At 38.0% G+C, this 6,318-nt stretch overlaps 1 long non-coding RNA gene across 1 annotated transcript; it reads left to right on the forward strand.

The window, feature by feature from the left end:
- Nucleotides 1–241: 241 nt before the first annotated feature.
- Nucleotides 242–4,964, forward strand: LOC127964614 (uncharacterized). The gene is made up of 3 exons (XR_008155083.1): nucleotides 242–919; nucleotides 1,993–2,042; nucleotides 2,437–4,964. It is a non-coding gene; the product is annotated as an uncharacterized LOC127964614 (long non-coding RNA).
- The last annotated feature ends 1,354 nt before the right edge of the window (nucleotides 4,965–6,318 follow it).

Here is a 6,318-nt window from a genome sequence, read left to right on the forward strand (position 1 = left end):
GCACTCACCTATCAAGTCTTGTCCCGCGCGCTGCACTCGGGTCTCGCTGGAGAAGGTCTCTAATTCACTGGCACTTTACTTGACAGTGCATGTGCTACATCCTTTTTACTATCTCTAGATTATAAAACACGGCAATAACGTTTGGACCTCAGCTTGTAACTATACTCTATTTACTATTTTGAAAATTATAACGCGTTAGATTGCTCCGTTACTAAAAAAGTAATCAAATTGCAGTAATGCTTTAAGTAACATGTTACTGCCCAACACTGATAATAAATATATTAAAGTGATACTGTAGTTGACATGGACTAAAGCCACCAAACTCTTGATTTCCAAAGATCAATCGATCAAGTCAAAAAAAAAAAAGAGAAAAAGATTACAAATGCCATTGTTATAATAGATAGATAATTTGTTTGCATGTTTGCTTATGTATTTATCTATTTGAAACCTTTTAATAATGTGAAATCTTTTTTCTCAGCTCAGAGTTAATGTTAGTGAAGATTTTGTGCATTCTTGTGACACCACCAGCCAGTCAGCATCAATACCGTCAACCTGACAGCAATCAACTGAATGCCTATTTTATCCAAAACTACAGCTGTAAATCAGTGCATGAGTATGAGTGGTAAGGTTTGCTTGTTTGCATTTTGCATTTCAAAATTCACTGGAACTTTGCAGTCATGGCATAGACCAGCAGATTCTGTCACAGCAAAAAGTTCACTGGATACATGCATGTACATACACACAAATATTACATGCACAAAATGTCCAGTGGGATTACTAACATTCCTGCCTGTCTCTTTTCAGAAAGTTCCTCCCAGATTAAAACTTCCCTGTGGTTGGAAGAAAAAAAAGAAAAGAAAAACTAGCTCCCACACCCACCCACCCAGACAGTACCATCCACACAGAGAGTCTGGTGAAGGTCAGCATGTTCTGAACATTGTAAACATAAACTCCTTCCGTTCCACAAGACTCTGCATGCATCTGATGTAACATGTTCCATTCATTTAGTTGTGATATTCCATGGTCCAGATCTGCTATGCGATTAAGCTGCTACTGTGATTCAACAAAAACCACTAGCAATTGCACCGAGCCAACTTTTAAAACGAGATGCATCTATGATGTGTTCTTCCTCGGAATCCAGCACTGCCGTTCAGTGGAAAGAGAACACTGATCCCCAAATACATTAACAGGACATTGTCGCTCCGGGACTGGGATCTGACAACTTGTTGCAGGCCGTTTGATGAAGTGTTGGGATTAACCCAGTCTCCATTCAGTGCTTCAGAGGAGGGCCAAAGAACGCCGCTTAGGTGCTCCACCTTTGTCAGCATACTCAGCCAAAATGAGTTAATGTCCTGGAAGCTGGGGACGATTTTACCATCTGTCAGGCAAATCCGCCTGGACAGGCTGGGCTGGGGCTTTGCTGGCAGGCAGATGAGAGGCTGCTACCACCGATGACTAATTAGTGCAAATAAGCACCTCCTGAGCTCCTCAATCCTATGACAACTCAAGCGAAAAATTCAGGAGTAGGCAAGATACAGTTAAAACACAACTTGAATCCGTCAGAGACCTGTACAGGTCCTTTGGTCTTCACTTCAATTTATGAATAGCCTCAAGATTTCCTATGCTGTACGATCAGAATGTGTCATACTGTAAATATAGGCTACTGTACCATGTTGATCTCAGGACATGTCTGTTTTGGAGAAAACTGCACACAATTTTTTAGCACTACTCACTTGCTTTAACACTGCAATAAAATGCAAGAATATATTTTTTTGCAAAAATCTCACCACAGCAATTATTATTATGTTTTTATTTGTATTTTTTTCATGAGTTTGAGTTACTTTTCTTGAGTTCTTAGAAGTAATGGAAAATCTTAGTAAAAAAAAAAAAAAACACCTAAATGAGATAATTGTTGACACATGGAGATAATTTACATTTAATATTGATGAGAATTTATTTATTTCATTCTGAGATCCTGTTTTTTGTTTGCAGACCTTGGAGACCCAGTTGAGATCTCTTTCGAATGGTGGTCTCACTCTCAGGTATTTTAGTTTTATCATTATGCTATTACAGTTTTTGTGTTGTAATTATTATTATTTTTTTTTATGTTTTCTGTTTTAACTTTAATTTTATTTAAAGTTTTAGTCGTTTTGTTGTGCATTTGTTTAGTTTGTATTGATTTGTATTTATTAGATTTACTTTAGTACTTCAAATTAAACTAAATGAGAAATGTTGCTTTGGCAACCATTTTAAATAACAAGTTTAGGTTAACTTTAATAACCCAGCTAAAAAAAAAATAGTTGGAAGTTCATGATATATAATGACTAATGTTAATGAACTGAGTTTTACTGTAAATGTATTATCATATTGCTTAATGCAGAATACATTCCACATGCTGATGTACTAAATAGCAACATATTTGTGTTTTAAATACAGGGGAAACGTACATTTACTGCCTAATTACCGACGCCTGAGGAAAGCCAGAGACATGAAGGCTTTCCAAAAATACAGATAGCTTTTTCTGTGGCTTATTAATTCTTCACATGCATCCTGCCCCAGGTAAGACATAATGGAGCCTGTCGCAGCTCCAGCTGGATAATTGCGGGTTTGAGGGTGTTCTTCCCTAAACAGATAGTGACTGGTGAGCTTTACCACATGTTTCATCCTAAGCAGTGTCTCAACAGTGTCATTGGACATGCTGGAAATGGAGACTTTGAGGGGAAAAAGAACAAAGCAGCTTTTGCTTTGAGCCTGGAGGCTTTGCTTGACAACAATGCAACATAACAGCTCTTATCTGAAAATGAAAAGAGGGAGACATACGTAAAACTGGTTGTGCAACTAACCATATCATTGTGAACAAAGTAAATAGGCATATCCTCTTTTAAAGGGAATGAGAAACGCTGCCAATATCTTTGGTTGATGTTAAAGGTGCTTCATTGCTCTTAGTTGGACAGAGGCTGATTTGAATAGGTTGTGTGTCATCCCATCATCTTCAAAATCCAAGAACAAAACTGTGCAAAGCAATTATGACCCAAATTGCATTGGTGGTTTGTGCTAAAGTGTGCTAAATTAAGTGGTAAATTATTTGAAGCATGAAATCTCCAATATAATTGAATAGAATGATTCAAAACAAGTTTCAAATCTATATTAGCAATATATTTATTCCTTTTTTATATTTAAAAAATATAGTGTGAAATACATTAAAACATTTTTTTTTTATTACTCTTTTGAGTCGCCGTTTATTTCCAATGTAAAATCTCGATCCTGGGTCAAAACCACTGATGTAGTTCATTCACTAAGCCGAAAGTCCAGGGTTGCCATAACCTCATCTCTGGCCAAAAGTCAAGTATGTAAAAACATTTCACTCAATGGCATGCATGGAAAAAAGCAAGAATGGATGAGGAGAAGTAATGAAATAAAAGATTGGGGCCAAGTGCGAGAAGGAAACTCAAGAGTTCTTGACCATGCAGCCACACAGCGCTCATTGACTCAAACATGCAATAGGTGTGGCACAGTGGCAGAGAGCGGAAACCAAAACCAAATGGTAATAAGTTCAGATGGAGCGAGGCCTCTGTTGAGCCAGCCGAACGAGGGCTGTAAATCATGCAACTGGGCGTGTTCCGAGCGACTTCAGGAACGGCACTCAATCGTACACCGCAGACGGAGAGCCAGACACAGGAAGAAGGACTATACGGGCAGTGCCATGACTGAAGTTCACAGGTCTCTGATGACAAACCGTAATGGAGAGAGACGCTAACCAGTATCAGCTGCCGCAATGGCACACCAGCCCGGCCGACAGAAACATGAGAGGCCCGTTGTACGGTTTGGGTTGATCCAGGCGAATGGGCTGTTAACTGCTCAGGGAGAGGGAGAGCAGCCATACAGCTGCGCCAGTGTGACTTCTCATTTTTATTTGAAAACAGAGAAATGAAACCATAAGACACACAATGGTTCTCACACACCTCAAACTACATAGAGGTTCTCAAATCCCATCCTGAAGATTATGGTTTTGAGTAGCAGCTAATAAAGGCATTCCTTCCGAAGTGTATACCTCAAGCCTGTTTAGTAAAGTGTTAAAGGGATAGTTAATTCACTCACCATCATGATGTCACAAACCCGAATGAGTTTCTTATTTCTGTTGAACACAAAAGAAAATATTTTGAAGAATGTGGCTAACTAAATAGTTGACGGTTGCCATTGAAAACACAGGTCTGATTTTATTCTTATAATCTGTGCCATCTAGAGTTTCATGACTGAACTAGATACTTGTCATATACACTGCCACCACCATGGCCAATTTTGTCCCCAGCGCTTTATTACATTTTGAATTTCATTATAAAGTTTTCATTTTATTAGTGGGTGTTACAATCTGGCTGTCATTTTAGTTAGTAATAGTATGATGATTTATCATTGGTTCAAATCAACAGTTCATTTGAACACTTTCAACAAGATCAATTGCTACCTTAAATCATTGTGTAATAAGAACTAAAATGGTGATATAATGTCACTCGTTATGCTATTGGAATTATTTGAAGCAGTTTATTTCTAATCATATTGTTTTCAATAAATTACGAGCACTGGACTTGAAATTCTCAGATGCAGACTGGATTTCTGGATCAAGACGTCATACCCCAACCCTGTTTCTGGAGGCCCCCCAACACTACACATTTTGGATATCTCCCTTATCAAAAACACCCTTTTTAGATCTTGGAGTTCTTTACTAACAGGCTAATGAGCTGAATCAGGTGTGTTTGATTAGAAAGACATCTACAATATGTGCTGTTGGGGAGCCTCCAGGAACAGTGTTGGGAAACATTGACATAGAGCATGTTTACTCACATGATCCTATGCTGAATATGCCAAATGACCCAAAAGGAACAGGTCTTGGAAACGCCTTAAACAGTAAACAGTCAGTTTATGTAAAACTGTTTATTGCCTATTACCCCAGATTCATATAGCATGTAAACTCCTTTACTGGCCTGCTCATGTCTATTTTTTTTCTATTTTTTTTTCTTTTTACTTGTTTCTGTTTAACTTTTTATTTCAAAATTGTCAGTTACTTTTGTCCATATTTTTTCATTAGCTTAGCAAAATAAAGTTGTCACTAAAAAAAAAGTAGAAAAACAGCAAAGGTCACATAAATGCCTTAAACAATATTTATTTCTTTTATTTATTTAAGGGATTCTGACACTTTTTGATGTCATGTACTCATGTCTTTTTTTTTTCTTTTTTTTTTTTGGTCAATTGAAATTTGCTGTTGTTGTTGTTGTGCATTGGCTTTGCAAAATAAAGCTGTCACTGCAGCCTTATTTTTAATCATTATGTTACTTAGCAAGCAAAAATGCAACAATAACAACATCTTAACAATATTTTACTATTTTAACAACGCTCTTCCTCCACTTGAGTGTAGTTGACTTGTAGTAGTGTTAATATACTGCTCAATAGCCAGAGTTCAGACAGCTGAATTTTGTCATGCTGTACAAATCTTTGATCTTTAACCAGGAGAACCAGGGAGTTATGAAATGCATCATCCAGAGAGAACATTTTTGGAGAATACACTGCTCAAAGATCTCATCGCATTTTTGCAAATGGCTCACAAGCTTACCATAAGATGCTTAAATTTACGATCCTTGTCTAACAGCATTATCATACGAGTCAAGGGCTTTACATAAACCCTCATGCTTTTAAAATGACACCTAACACAGTGGCTTGGATATATCAGATAAACAAGTGGCTTGAAATCAGTCAAACCCATGTTATGTTAGTATTTCAAATATTGCTGATGGATTGGAAAGTTAACACGGAAAACCAAGTTTGAGCAACTCTGGAGCAGGTGATTGATAAATTAGATGGCGCTGAGCAAACTGGGGCCACGTATGTGCCAAGTAAACACAGTCTGAACCCCTGTGGCCTCTCATGACGGAGAAAAACGTCATTTCTGTTACAGACACAATAAACGTGATGCATGTAAGAGTTATTGGCCGTTAACGTATGAATCAAATTCTTGCTTCGACAGTAAGCAGATGTGGTGGATAACTCTGTTTTATAGATAAAGTGAGTGCTTCAGACAAGTGTCTGCTCTGCAGTAAACTCACAATGAGAACATATTGACAGAGGTCAGCAGCAGTGAGGGTGTGAGAAATGCTCCAGTGTTTGCAATGGTCTTCTGGGGCTCTTGAATGTGGAGAAAGTTCTGCACGTAATCACTGGAACACAAAAGATGTGGAAATGCTTCCACAGAATCAAAGTTCTTGGTAGACTGGAAACAACCAAGGCCAGACTTCAGGCCCTGTCCCAAATCGTGCATGTGTTGTGGAC

Source organism: Carassius gibelio, chromosome B9 (genome assembly GCF_023724105.1).
Source record: "Carassius gibelio isolate Cgi1373 ecotype wild population from Czech Republic chromosome B9, carGib1.2-hapl.c, whole genome shotgun sequence".
NCBI lineage: Eukaryota > Metazoa > Chordata > Actinopteri > Cypriniformes > Cyprinidae > Carassius > Carassius gibelio.